This window comes from Triticum dicoccoides, chromosome 4B, assembly GCF_002162155.2.
Source record: "Triticum dicoccoides isolate Atlit2015 ecotype Zavitan chromosome 4B, WEW_v2.0, whole genome shotgun sequence".
Classification (NCBI taxonomy): Eukaryota; Viridiplantae; Streptophyta; class Magnoliopsida; order Poales; family Poaceae; genus Triticum; species Triticum dicoccoides.
The window spans coordinates 220950298-220965650 of record NC_041387.1 but is presented as its reverse complement, the minus strand read 5'-3'; positions in this window follow the sequence as shown (position 1 = coordinate 220965650).

The following is a 15353-nucleotide window of genomic DNA, read 5'->3' as shown; positions in this document are numbered from 1 at the left end:
AAGAATGCCCTGACTTCAAGACTCTCGATCCATATGACATACTTGAGAGGCTCAACACACATGAGTTCCAGCTATCTGAGAAAAGAGATATCTATGGTCCCAACTATGGACGAACTCGCGCTTTGAACACAAAAGTTGTTTCCTCATATGAAGAATAATCTGACTGCAACTCTGGGGATCCTGAAGACATTGGAAAGGAGCTTGCTATGCTTGTGAAGAAGTTCCAGAAGTTCACTAAGAAGAAAGACTTCAGAAAGTCTTCAAGATCCAGCTCTAGAAACAATGAAGCTTCCTCTTGTGATCACAAGAAGAGAACATGCCACAAGTGCAAGAAACCTGGTCACTACATCTCTGAGTGTCCACTGTGGGACAATGAGACCAAGAAGAAGAAGAAGAGCAAGGAATATGATTCCGATGACAAGAAGAAGAAATCCTCAAAGTCTTCTTCCAAGTCTTCATCGAAGTCTTCATCACACAAGAAGAGCTCATCAAGCAAGGCCCGTGCGTTTGTTAGCAAGGAGATGGATTCAGAGGAGGAGTCTGCATCAGAGGAGGTGGAGGTGGAGTCTGAAGAGGAATCTAATTCCGGCGTGGCAAGCCTGGCTCTAGCTTCAGCATATGTCGCCAAGTCCATCTTCAACACTGAAGACAATGGCCTCATCACCAACACTGATGCCTGGGAGGAGAGGGACAAGAAAGGGGAATATGGGGCACTTATCTTTTTTCAATCTTAAATCAGTAGGTATTTGCCAAATTTTAATACAAATAATCTAATCTCTCATGTCCATGTTTGTGTTCTATAATGCTTGTACTTGTATCAGCATGTTAATGAAAAAGATGAACCTTGCCGAGAACTCGCGCATGTATACGTCCATGCAGAGGTGAGATGCCTCCTTAGTGTAAAATAAACGAGATTGCCCCGGCAGGCTATCCTGCCGGCCCTCCTTTTGTCTGTCGGGGAACCTTATTTGCCGTGTTACAGACAGAAGGGCCAGCCCACCGCCAACCTCCCTTTATCAAAGGCAACTACAACAATCCTGACTGAAGCAGCATTCAGGCCAGGAACGGGAGCACCTAAGTCTATAAGGAGCGGCAAGGCTTTCTAATGCACAAGTTATAGCTTACATAACATAAATGGACAAGAGGTAGAACTTATCTGTTTGGCTTGCCCAGATCGAAGTGCCGGGCAATCTTCTCACTCCCTTGTCGAAGCCAAGTCCATAATAAGTACCTGTAACTTCATGTAGATGAGAATGAATGGAGGATGCGATCCTATCTATATGCATATGGAGATGCTCATGAAAATGCTTATGAAGTAATCTGAAATGCTCATGCATGCATGCAATCTAGGTTGGGGCCCCCCCTACAATGCTTCTTTATTTTCTCTTGCACGGGGTCATTGCCCCGACTTTGTACAAGGGGTTACATGCAACTAAGGCAAGGCCTGTACAATTGGCTGGCTGTCAGGCAGGCCCCGACAGCCTCGCGCCTTATGGGTAGAACTTACGGAGATGCTCAATATTCCATGGGTTTTGCAACAAAGTGCCATCTCCGGTCTCTAGACGGACTGCGCCGGGTCTGGTGACTCGTACCACCCGGTAAGGGCCTTCCCACTTCGGTGACAACTTGTGTGTACCCTTGCCGGACTGAACGCGCCTAAGGACAAGGTCTCCTTCCTCAAAACACCGGGAATGAACCCTGCGGCTATGACAACAACACAAGGCTTGCTGATAGCGTGCAACACACGTAGCAGCCCGGAGACGGTTCTCCTCGAGTAGCACAACATCATCACACCGGTGCAGATCTTGTACAATTTCATCATAAGCAAGTACTCGAGGTGACCCATAAATGAGTTCTATGGGGATAACTACTTCTGCCCTGTAGACCAGGGAGAAGGGAGTCTGCCCGGTAGCTCGGTTTGGTGTCGTTCTGAGGAACGAGAGAACTACCGGCAGCTCCTCGATCCATCGCCTGTCGTGCTTCTGCAGCGTATCAAAGTTTCTTGTCTTGAGTCCACGTAGCACTTCAACGTTCACCCTCTCAGCTTGTCCATTGCTCCGGGGGTGTGCCACATAGGTGAATGAGATCTTGCATCCAAGGGCATGAACATATTGCATGAAGGCGCGACTCGTGAACTAGGTGCTGTTGTCGGTGATGATCCTTGCCGAAACTCCAAAACGACACACCAGATCTTTCAAGAACTTGATAGCTGACTGAGCAGTCACCTTTCTCACAGCAGTCACTTCTGGGCACTTTGTAAACTTGTCGATGGCAACGAACAAGAATTCAAAGCCCCCGATTGCTCGGGGGAAGAGGCCGAGGATATCGAGCCCCCAGACCGAAAATGGCCATGATAGAGGGATTGTGTGAAGCGCTTGGGCAGGCAGGTGGGTTTTCTTGGAATGGAACTGGTAGGCTTCACACTTTAGTGACTAGCTCGACCGCATCTTGGAGGGCTGTGGGCCAATGGAATCCTTGCAGGAATGCTTTCGCAACTAATGCCCTTGATCCAATGTGGGAGCCACACGTTCCTTTGTGTATCTCAGCCAGCAGTTCCTTTCCTTCTTCCCGGCAGACACACTTCAATTTCACACCATTCGGCCTTCTTCTGTATAGAGTGCCATCGACAAACTGATACATACTGGCCCTCCGGGCTACTCATTCAGCTTTGTCTTGATCGCTGGAAAGCTCTCCAATTTGGAGGAAGCGGACAATGTGCCTTGACCAAGTTAGAGCCTGTGGCTCGGCAATGAGGACTAGTGGCACCTCCCCTGCTGCGGGAGCACCAGCCTCATATGTGGGGTTCATGGATCCAGCCGGAGGGGGTGGACCGACAGGCTGTGATGAGTTGTTTCTGGCAGGGTCTCTGCCAGGAGTGGATGACTCTACCGGGAGAGGCTTTCCGGTGTCCAACTTTCTCCTCTTCTAGGCCATTGTTGCTGAGTAAGACGGAGAACAAAAGTCCCTGGTTCCACAAGAAGCTTCCGCGGAGCACACTTTGACAAATGATCAGCTATGCTGTTTTCCGCACGGGGTACATGCTCTATTTGTAATCTATCAAAGTGCTCCTCCAATCTTCTCACTTTCTCGACGTATGCCCCCATCAATGGACTTTGATAATCCTTGTTAACTTGCCTCACCACCATCTGCGAATCTCCTCAAATGATCAGCTTCTTAATTCCCAATTATGCTGCAATTCTGAGCCCGGCAAGGAGCCCTTCATACTCTGCTGTATTGTTGGTAGGTCATTCCCGTGCAAAATGCATATGGACAACGTACTTCATGTGTTCCCCGGAGGGGGCAACAAGAAGCATGCCAGCCCGCGCACCTTGCAGGGAAAAGGCACCATCAAAATACATAATCCATTCTTGGGGTGATTCCTTGCCGGGGACAATTGTCTCTGTCACTTCCTTATCAGGGGTTGGCGTCCATTCTGCAATAAACTCTGCCAACGCCCTGCTCTAGACAGTTGATGTGCTCTCAAACCTCAAACCAAAGCTGGATAGCTCCAAAGCCCACTCCACTATTCTGCCGGTAGCCTCTGGGTTTTGGAGTATCCGTTGCAACAGGAGACGAGTAACAACCGTGATCTCATGGGCTTGGAAGTAGTGGCGTTGTTTCCTTGAGGCCATGATGAGGCCAATGATCAACTTTTGCACACCATAGTACCTCAACATAGCCCCCTATAACAAGGAGCTGACAAAGTACACTGGGTGCTGCACCACTTTCTTCCTTGCCGCGTCCTTTGGATTGTCATCGTTATTGTGCTCACTGCTGTTCTGATCCTTATCTGGCCCTGCCGGCGTCTGCTCACTCTCTTTCTCATCCGCTCCTCGCTATGCTACCAAGGTTGCATTGACCACTTGGTTTGTTGCCGCCTAGTATAGCAATAATGGCTCCCGAGGCTTGGGTGTGACCAGGGTAGGCATAGAGGACAGGTAGGTCTTCAGCCCTTGCAAAGTTGCATCCGCTTCAGGGGTCCCCTTCATGGGACCTGCCTTCTTCAAAATTTTGAAGAACGACAGGGCACGCTCGGCATACTTGGAGATGAAGCTGCTTAGCACGGCAACACATCCCGTCAGGCGCCTCACATCTTTGACTGTCCTTGGTGCTTGGATCTGCTTGATGGCCTTGATCTTGTCGGGATTGGCTTTGATCCCCCTGTGGGACACAAAGTATCCAAGTAGCTTGTCGGAGGGGCCACCAAACACACATTTCTCTGGATTTAGCTTCAAATTGATCTTGCGCAGATTTGCAAATGTCTCCTCCAAATCCTGAATGAGAGTTGCTATGTCCTTGGTTTTAACCAAAATGTCATCCATATAAGCCTCAATGTTTCTCTGTAGCTGAGGTTCAAAACCAATCTGGACCGCCCTTGCAAAGGTGGACCGGGCACTCTTTAATCCGAACGGCATGCAGACAAAGCAGTATGTACCACATGGAGTGATGAATGATGTCTTCTCCTCATCTTCCTTGGACATGAAGATCTAGTGGTACCCGGGATAGGCGTCCAGAAATGAGAGCAAATCACAACCTGAAGCGGAATCCACCATCTGATCAATACGCGGCAAGGGGAATGGGTCCTTTGGGCAAGCCTTGTTGAGGTCTGTGAAGTTGATGCACAACCTCCATTTCCCGTTCGCCTTCCGGACCACTGGGTTTGCTAGCCAAGTGGGATGTAGCACTCCTCTGACCAAATCAGCTACTTCAAGCTTCTTGATTTCTTCTGCAATAAACAGCTGCCTCTCCAAGGTCTGCTTTTGAACTTTTTGCTTACCAGGTCTAGCGTGTGGGCAGACAGCAAGGTGGTGCTCGATTACCTCCCTGGGAACTCCGGGGATATCAGATGGTTGCCAAGCAAACACATTGATATTCGCCCGTAGGAAGGCAACGAGCGCGCTTTCGTATTTGTCATGGAGGGTGGTGCTGATGGTGAAAGTGTCGTCAACGCCAGCCAGCCCTGCCGGGACCTTTTTCACTTGTGGAGCAGCAACCTTGGATCTCTTGCTGTTGGAACACTCCGACACATCGTCAACGGGTGCCGTGCACTCGGAGGGGGCATGCTTCCCGGACTCTTTGCCAGAGGTCCTCCAATCCTGTTTCTTCCCTTTGCTCTCCTTGGCGGGAACCACTACTGTCGCTGCATCTGCTGCGACCACGTCCCTGTACATCTTGTCCACACAAATGATGGCATATTTCTCATCTGACGGGATGGTGAGGACTCCCAGTGTCCTAGGCATCTTCAGGGTATTGTAGGCATAGTGGGATGCATCGATGAATTTAGCCAAGGCCGCGCGTCCAAGGATTCCATTGTATGGCAGGGGGAGATCAACTATGTCAAACACAATCTTCTCGGTCCGGTAGTTAAGATCTCTCCCAAATGTTACATGCAATGTAATCTTCCCTTTAGGATGACTCCTGCCAGGGTTGACTCCTTGAAACGTGCATGTAACCTCTAGCTCTTCTTTTGCTATCTGAAGCTTGCTGATAACTGCTAGGGAAATCAGATTCAGTCCGCCCCCGCCGTCCACCAACATCTTTGATATCTTGAGGTTGTGAATTGTTAGAGAAACCAACAAAGGAAGGCATCCTACCGCAGTGGTACGGCTAGGATGGTCCTCCTCGTCGAAGATGATTGGCATACGGGACCATTTGAGCGATTTCCGGGCCTCCGGCGCTGGTTCCATGACATTGACTTCCCGTGCACACCGCTTGAGTTGGCGATGGGAGGTGTGCAGAGATGCACCCTTGTCAATGCATAGGGATTTTGTGGCCTTCTGAAACTCCTGCTCACTGGTTTCCTCTTCACCCCCTTTATCACTCTCATCATCACAAACTTCCTTTTCCTGGCCCCTGGCGGGTTTTCCTTTGTTCCGAAAGGGCTTACCGGGGCGATTTTCTCCATCGCCTCGGCCCTTACCACCAGCGACATTCTGACCCTTTTCATTATCACACTTCTCATATTCTGCTCTCTGTCTCTTGACCAACTGTTCAACCTGATGGCACTCCTGAAGGTCGTGGCCCTTGGTTCGGTGGATCTTGCAGTACGGCCCATCGCCCTTCCCGGCCTTCTCGGCGGCTGCAGCTTACCGGCAATCGGCGCACACGGCAACCTCCTTGCCGGGGCCTCAGTCTTGCCGATGTTATCGGTACTAGGGGTGCCTGGCCCTTCAACAGTCAATACTGCTTTATCCCTTAGTTCTTACTGTGCTTCTTAGCCTTCTTCTGACTGGTGGACTCATCATCATCCTCTGAATCTACATCAATGCAATCCTCCTCTCTAGGCAACTTCCTCCCTTCCTCCATCCGGGCACACTTATCCACTAGGGTGTATAGCTCCTTCACAATCTTGGACAACCGCACGTTCATCTTGGTGCGGATTCGGCGGTTGCGCACATTGGGCTGCAAGGCAGCTATCACGGCTCTCGGATGGATATTTGGAATATTTCTATGAACTTTACTGAACCTCTGCAAACACTTATGGAGGTTTTCTCCTTCCTTCTATTGGAGAAGCTGCAGATCGCTGGGGCGTCCCAGCTCCTGGTGGCCACCGGTGAAAGCACCGATGAACTCATGGCACAGGTCTGCCCACGACAAAATGGAGTTCTCCAGCAGGTGCATCAGCCAAGATCTCACATTGGATTTGAGGGCCAGCGGGAAGTAGTTGGTGAACACCTTCTCATCTCTTCCCCCAGCAGCCTGAACAACGATGGTGTAGATGCTCAAGAACTCCGCCGGGTTCAGCCTCCCATTCTACTTCTCAGATATCTCCGGCTTGAACATGCGAACGGATGGCCAACAGACTTGCCACAGCTCATGGGTGAAGGCAGGGAAGCCCACCTTGAAGGGTAGGGGCCCGTCAGTACCAAGAATGGGCTCGCTGATGTCGGGGCCGCCGTGCCCGTCGGCTCGGAGGAGGCTGTCATGGCGTTGCTCGACGATGCACACGTCTCCTGTTCGCCTATCTTCCGGGGTTCACCATTGGCCTGGACGTGTTTGAGGATCAGAAGAGGCCATCGAGGCATCATCGGGGTCTTGATTTGGACTGTAGTCGTCGCTTGGGGAGGCCTCGACGGGGTAGCTCGTCGTGAGCCCTCAGCTTTGGCAAAATCGAGCAGACTTTGGATGGTGGCATGCCATTCGTCCATCTACTCGGCCGCTGGTGGAAACTTCAGAAGCAGCTGAGCCTGCGCCATGGCCTCCGAGGCTGTGGTTGGCATAGACGATGATGAAGTCGATCGCGCTGTTGCTCGGCTCCTGGTGGAGCCAGCGGCGACAGCATAGCACCCCCGCTGTTGCGGTGCAACCACCTGGGTGGCAGGGCGGTGAGGCGGAGGCGCTCGAGGGCCATCAGTCCGCCGGACGCCTCAGCTCAGTCGACCCGCCCGGGGGAGAGCGCACGCGCGATAGTCGTGCCTGCGGCGAGGATGGCCAGAGGGCGGTGGCTCGCCCTAGACGGAGCGTGATCGTTGTGGCTGCGCCCGTCAATGGGCAGAGCGCGACCTCCAAGGTGTTGCCAATGTCGTTCTCCTCCGGCATCTTCTGCTCTCGCGTGAGCCGCGAGGGGGTGGTGGCAGTGCCGCCTGCTCCGACCATATCCCTAGCAGCATTCACGCCCTCGTGCGTCTCCTCGCCCCCTGCAGCATTAGAGGCCGTGGGTAGTGGAGCCTTCAAGGTGGATGAGTGAGCTGAAGAAACTGATTTCTTCTTGGGCACCATGGTCGATGGCACCGTTGACGATGCAGATGGCGATGAAGATGACGCGCTGCTTATGTTTTCAGGTTTGCGCAAGCAAGCCCCCTACCTGGCGCACTGTCAGGACCCCGATCCTAAGTCACACTGATCTAGCATGCAACACATCATATCACTTTGCAGCCTCATGCATGGTATTCCCACGGGTACCACCATACCTGGCCCGGGACCATTTGCGCCTTTTGTCTCACGTATATGATAGTGTCGCTAGCATCCATATGACAAAGAACCTGGACCGACATGACTAGTCGTAAACCCAAGGTGGTGCTAACTTACAGGGACAGGCATACATGACCCAGCAATGAACGTGTCGGTCAATAACGTATGAACCCAAGTCGTAGCAAGCTACAGGGACTTAAAGGAACAACGTGTGACATTTCCCCGAAGGGACAGACACATGAACGAAGAAGGACACATGCCGGCCAGCCTAAGTGTTCCGGAGCAGTAGCAAGCTACTATGGCTTAGTGGAAGCACTAGGAGATATTTCCCAGTAAGAGAGGCTACCAAGAATAAACAACTAGGTTGTCGGATCCCACACATACCAAGCATTTCAATAATCATACACACAATATGCTAGATACGTGCAAATACAACATGGCATCACAACATGACTCTACAACTCAAGTATTTATTCAATAGGCCCTGAGGAGCCAAGTATTACAATCATGGGTATCATGACCCAACATTCAGAGCATACAAACCAAGGCACATGCGGAAGCTTAACATGTCTGAGTACAGACAACTACAAATGAAAAGGGTTGAGAAGCCTGACTATCTACAAGACCCTCCAGAGGGCACAAGATCGTAGCTGAGGTAACAAGCTAAACATCGAAGTCCACGTAGAACTACTAGCAAGACTGAAGTCTCTCTGCAAAAACATAAATTAAGCATACACGAGTACAACTGTACCCAGCAAGACTTACATCAGAACTAACTACATATGCATCAGTATCAACAAAGGGATGGTGGGGTTTGACTGCAGCAAGCCAGCTTTGACTCAGTGGCTATCCTGAACTATGACTGCAAGTAACTCTTTTGAGGTGGCACACACGAGTCCACATATTCACCATATCAATACACCACTATGGATCCGCTCCCGTCTCCCTACGAGAACGCCATCCATAGCACTCACGCTTATCTTGCGTATATTAGAGTATCCAATTTCACTTGTCTATGAACTGTATAGGCAACCCAGAGGTCCTTTACCACTGATGCGGCTATTCGAATAGATGATGTTAACCCTGCAGGGGTGTACTTCTTCACACACGCTCTCACCACTTAACGCCGTGTACACGACATGTGTTGGCGTCCTGGACTTGGGGGTATCCAGTCCTGCCTGCCTGCAGCCCACTGCGTGACTCCATCAACGGCCTGGTACGACCCAGCTTCAACACCAACACCGCAAGACCCTCGCGAGGGGCCAAGCCTCACGAGGCGGACGATGCGAAGACCCCCGAAGGAGGTGGCCTCCTCAGGAGGGCTCCTGAGGGGCGGAGAGTTTTATGCAAGTTATATCATGAGGTTCACCTGAAGTGAGCCGTGACGGCCAAGGCCAGGCGGGCGCTAGGCGGGTACAGAGCGCAGGTTTCCTCTTTGGTGCAAGGGAGGCAAGCCACAAGCGCGGAGTCCCGAGGAATCAGCCAAAGGATTCCATTCTGGTGCAACAAGACCAAGACTGCCAGGACGGCAGGACGGAGGTCATCACCGAGCCCATCGCAGCGTCATGACCAGATGCTTTTCGCAGGCGAAGACTAATTTTGTCAGGATAGACTGTACTGCTTGTCCCCTTTAAAATCCCACCATTGTGGGATTCCTTCCCGCTCATATTTTGGAAGAGGACCAAGTCCACTATATATAGGACTTAGCCACCACCATAGAAGGGAACCGAAATCAGAACAAGTAGAACACCACACCAGCTCAAGAACACCTCACCTCCCGAGGCTTGTTCATCCACTGTACTAGTTCATCCATAGCCCCTCGAGGTAATCCACCACACCACACTGGATTAGGGTATTACACCACAACGGTGGCCCGGACCAGTATAAATCTCTGTGTCTTTGTGTCCCTTTGAGCTGGACGCGCTAGGCTAGGAGGATCACGAGTAGGCAGGCTAGGCAGGTTGAGATCTTCACACGCACCCTCGAGTTCGAACCTCTCAAGGGTTGCTAGATCCCTAAATCCGACATTTGGCGCGCCAGGTAGGGGTGCGTCGGATCCTCTCTTCCGTCGTTCGATCCGCCACCGTTCCGACACCTCCATGGCTGATGCGCGCAGGGCTCGCACCGAGCATCAGGCTGCGGCCGACTCCCACGTCGCTCAGATGGCTCCGATGTGTGACGGCTGTGCCCGCCGCGCTCCCTCTCCGGTGGCCAACGCCGCCATGGGCCCTGCCGGCCATGAGCAGCAAGCTTCATCGCTGCACCTGTCGGTGCTCCGTGACGGTCACATCTCTACTCCGTCACTGACCCCAGCAGCTTCGTCATCCCACGCGCGCCGTGGCCAGGTGGACGCGCAGGCCGCACTGCTCATAGCGCGGGAGCTTCTTCGCTACCGTCCGGTGGGTGATCTCTACGAGGAGTGGCTCGAGCAAATCGCCGAGCTCAGCAGCGTCGTGCACGGGGGCTCCGACGGGCCGGCTCGCTTGCTGCCTCAGCAACCACCTGCAGCGGGTGACATCATGCACGGGGCTCCTCCTCCACCTCCGACCCGGGGCACCATCATCGAGCCAAGGCATATGGCTCCACAGCGCGACCTGCAGCGCCCAGCGCCGGCTCGAGATGATGTGAGCTGCCAGGTGGTGCAACGTCCCCAAGGAGAAGTGCGCGTGATCCCAGCACCCCAGCACCAGGCTCACGCGCCACCATAGGAGGTGGCGGTGTGCGTGCACTAGGACCACATTCCACCCCCTTGACGACCTCCGATGGCCACAACAGGATGTTGCGCGTTCACTACAGAGCTCCGTAACGTTGTCTGGCCGAGCAAGTTCAAGGCTGACTTGCCTCCATGCTACAACGGCACCGCAGACCCCGCCGAGTTCCTACAGCTCTACGAGTTGAGCATCAAGCCGGCCAAAGGCGACGAGAAGATCATGGCAAACTGGTTCTCCATGGCCCTCAAGGATGGCGCGCGTTCTTGGCTCCTGAACCTGATCGAGGGGTCGGTTTCTTCCTGGGAGGAGATGCGCGACCGCTTCATCGCCAACTTCGAGCGCACTCGCGACCGTCCGCCGGCCGCAGGCGACCTACACCGCATCAAGCAGCAACCTAGAGAGACCCTGCATAAGTATATCCAGCGCTTCAACAACGTTCGCCTCAAGATACCCAAGGTGTCTGACGAGGCCATCATCTCTGCATTCACCGATGGCGTCCGTGATGTCAAGATGAAGGAGGAGCTAGCCATCCATGAGGATCTCTGCACCACTCTGGAGATGTTCAACATGGCGAACAAGTGTGCAAGGGCTGAGGAGGGACGCCTTTCCCTCCTTGAGCTCCCTGATGCTGATCCAGAAGACAAGAAGACCAAGGCCAAGGACACAAAGTGCAAGGGGCCAGCCATGCTTGCGGCCGAGCCAGAGACCAAGCGCGGCTGCGACCGCCCCGAGTCATCCAAGGGCAAGTGGCCGTTCTGTGCCTTCCACAACGTCTACAGCCACAACACTAGCGACTGCCAGGAGCTCAGGGCTCTGTGCGGCAGGTGCCTTGGTCGACGCCCCAAGTGCAATGATCGAGGCTACGATCGAGGAGGTGGCCGAGGTGGAGGACGTTGGGATGGACGCGACCGCCGTAAGGAGTGGCGCGACTAGCCTCGTGAGGACCGCTGGCACGACCAGCCTCGTGAGGGCAACTGGAGGGAGCATGTCACGCCCAATATGCGATACTATCCTAAAGAGACTCAAAGGTCCCACCAAGGATAGAACCGCATATTGATACACTTTTGCAAGGTGGATATCATTACATCAACATTACATAATAGATGGGGATACATACAAAAGGCAAACAATGCCACACAAATACATCATCTTACATAAGAGCACCATCCGACTACGGATGAAACACAAACAGAAACTCAAACGACATCCACCCTGCTAGCCCAGGCTGCCGACCTGGATCCTATCCCCTGATCAAAGAAGAAATAGAAGAAGAACTCCAAAACAAGAAACATCGCCCTCGCGTCATGATCATGCACCTGCAACTATTGTTGTAGTAATCTGTGAGCCACGAGGACTCAGCAATCCCATTACCATGGGTATCAAGACTAGCAAAGCTTAAAGGGTAAGGAAGGGGTAAAGTGGCGAGGTTGCAGCAGCGACTAAGCATGATATGGTGGCTAACATACACAGACAAGAGCGAGAAGAGAAGCAATGGAACGATCGAGAATCTAGCAATGATCAAGAGGTGATCCTGAACTCCTACTTACGTCAAACATAACCCAAAACCGTGTTCACTTCCCGGCTCCGCCAAAAAGAGACCATCACGGCTACACACGCGGTTGATGCGTTTTAATTCATATCTTGTGTCAAGTTATCCACAACCGGATATTAACAAATTCCCATCTGCCACATAACCGCGGGCACGGCTTTCGAAAGATAATACCCTATAGGGGTGTCCCAACTTAGCCCATCACAAGCTCTCACGGTCAACGAAGGATATTCCTTCTCCCAGGAAGACCCGATCAGTCTCAGAATCCTGGTTTACAAGACATTTCAACAATGGTAAAACAAGTCCAGCAAGACCGCCCGATGCGCCGACATCCCGGTAGGAGCTGCACATATCTCGTTCTCAGGGCAACACCGGATGAGCAATCCGTACAACTAAAACCAGACCTCAAGTTTCCCTGAGGGGGCACTGCAAAGGGCTCTGGTTCGGACCAACACTTAGAGAAGCACTGGCCGGGGGGGGGGCTAAATAAAGATGACCCTTGAGAGCGCGACTCCTAAGGGAAAAGTAGGTGGTGGTGAGGCAAATGGTAAAACCAAGGTTGGGCCTTGCTGGAGGAGTTTTATTCAAAGTGAACTGTCAAGGGGGTCCCATAAATCACCCAACCGCGTAAGGAACGCAAAATCAAGGAACATAACACCGGTATGACGGAAACTAGGGCGGCAAGAGTGGAACAAAACACCAGGCATAAGGCTGAGTCTTCCACCCTTTACCGAGTATATAGATGCATTAATTAAATAAGAGATATTGTGATATCCCAACATAATCCTGTCCACCATGGAGCAATCTTCAACTTCACTTGCAACTAACAACGTTATAAGAGGGGTTGCGCAAAATTGGTAACATAGCCAAACAACGGTTTGCTGGGAAGGGTGAAAAGATTAGAGGCTGACATGGCAATTTGGGGAGGCTTGAAGAACAAGTGATAGGCAGCGCAACAAAGCGATAGAACGAAGCAACTAGCATAGCAATGATAGTAGTGAGATCCAAGGTGACGGTCATCTTGCCTGAAATCCCACAAGGAATAAGAACGAGTCCATGAAGAAGACGAACGGATGAAGTCGAACCAAGCGTAGACGAACGAATCCTCACGATTGCAACGAAACAGGAACTATCGAGAAGAAGCACACAACATGGTAAACACACCACACATATACATGACATGATGCTCAACCAAGTATGGTGCAAGACAAGACTACATGAAGCTACTCATGGCAAGAGATGATGCAAACAAGAGCAACACATCAAGGCAAGTTTAAATGAGGCCGGAAACAACATATAACAAATCCGGTAAGTCCTCATATGCAAGTTTCAAAGTTGGTCCAGATCTGAATAAACATTAAGTTGAATTTGTTAAACAACAAGTTAAAGAACATCAAGAGGATCTACACGAAATTCTAGTCAAGTTACATATAAAGTTCATTTAGTTCGGAGCTACAACCTAGAAGATATGAGCAAAACAAGTTAAACATGGCATTGATACAAAATACATTCAAACATCAAGAAAACACTCTCAAAACAAGCATGCAACATGATAATATGAAACTACATGCAAAATCAAGCAAGTTTCATATAGAGCACACTCAAAACGGAGCAACGGTTCAACACATACACTCTATACAAGTTTAAAGGACAAGCTGTCCAAAACAGGAACTAGGCATCTAGCAAGCATCAAAACAATATGCTACAACACCTCAACATGAGAACAAAAGGCATGGGCATAAAGTACAGGTAAAGCTTGACAAAAAATGAACACTGAGCAATCTCCAGAAAACATTATAACATGCTCAAAAGGACATGACAAGATTGCAAATAATAACAGTTTACAGACTTAGCAGAAATAACATCAGGTTGCAATGTTTAGAGCTATCAAACAACATGCTACAGGAACTTATCATGGAAACCAAAGGCATGTCATGAATCTACTAATTGCATATAACAAAAGTGCCTTACAGACCATGAGCCAAAAGGGCATAGAAAATATGATGGCACTCATGTAAACATAGCAAGTTTCGTAAACAGATTCAGGCTTAGTGAAAAACAGAGCATGGCATAAACAGCAGCATGAAGGCAACTTTGCGAGCTTGAAACACTCATCACAAAGCATTGCATGACAATACAAGCATACCTATAGAAAGAAGACATGTTCATGAAGCTAAGCACGGCAAGGGCAAGTTCATATCATGCTTGGATCACTAATAACAACCATGGCAAAATTGATTAACATGTAAACAATCTGCCAGGAACATTTTTATAGCAAAAGTAGAGCAAGATTAAGACATGCTAGAGCAGGCTATAAATGCAACCAAAGGCACGGATGGATAGAAAATAACCATATGTCCAAAACATCATTACTGAACATACTCAAAAGAGGCATGGATCTCACTGTAGCAACATGAATACACGGCATGAAAATAATAGCAGGGCCAAGACTTGGTGAAATTCTAAGTCCCTGAAATCAGCAATAACACGAGAGCTACTTTGCATGCTTGTAACAATCGGCACATGGCATATCATGAAGAACGGATTGCACCACATCAAAGATGGCATGTTGTAGCTCATAACACATGTAGACTTCATGCTCAAAAGAAAATCACACGAAAAAAATGCAAAAATGACAAATGAGCATGTTCTGATAAACTACAGCAGACAACATTATATAGCACACTTGCAACGGCGATTAGGGCATCAATATGAACCCTAATGAACATGACCCAATGGAACAAAATGAAGAGCACATCCTGATAAACATTTTGATATATCATGCACACAAAATAGAGCAGTATGCAAAGAGGTATGGCATGATGAATAAGGCACCAAAATATAGGAAGATCAGGGACTTGGAAATATTTCAACCTCGCGGGGAGAAAGTCAACGCGGCGGATCTCTCCGGAGTAGTCGTCGAAGGAGCTCGGGGAAGAAGGGGCCGGCCGGGGCAGGCAGAGCTGGGGTCGGGGAAGACTGCTCCGGGGCGCTCTCGGCTGGATCTCGCCGGATCCGGGCCGGAGAGGCACGCCGACAAGCTGGACAGCGGCGGAGGCGGGGCGGCGAGCTCCGGCGGAGCGAGGCACCGGCGGGAGGCGGGCAGGGCGGCGCGGGAGGAGCAGGACGGCGCGCGGGATGGCGGAGCGCTCCCGCGGGCGGGAAGGGGCGGCGCCGCGGCG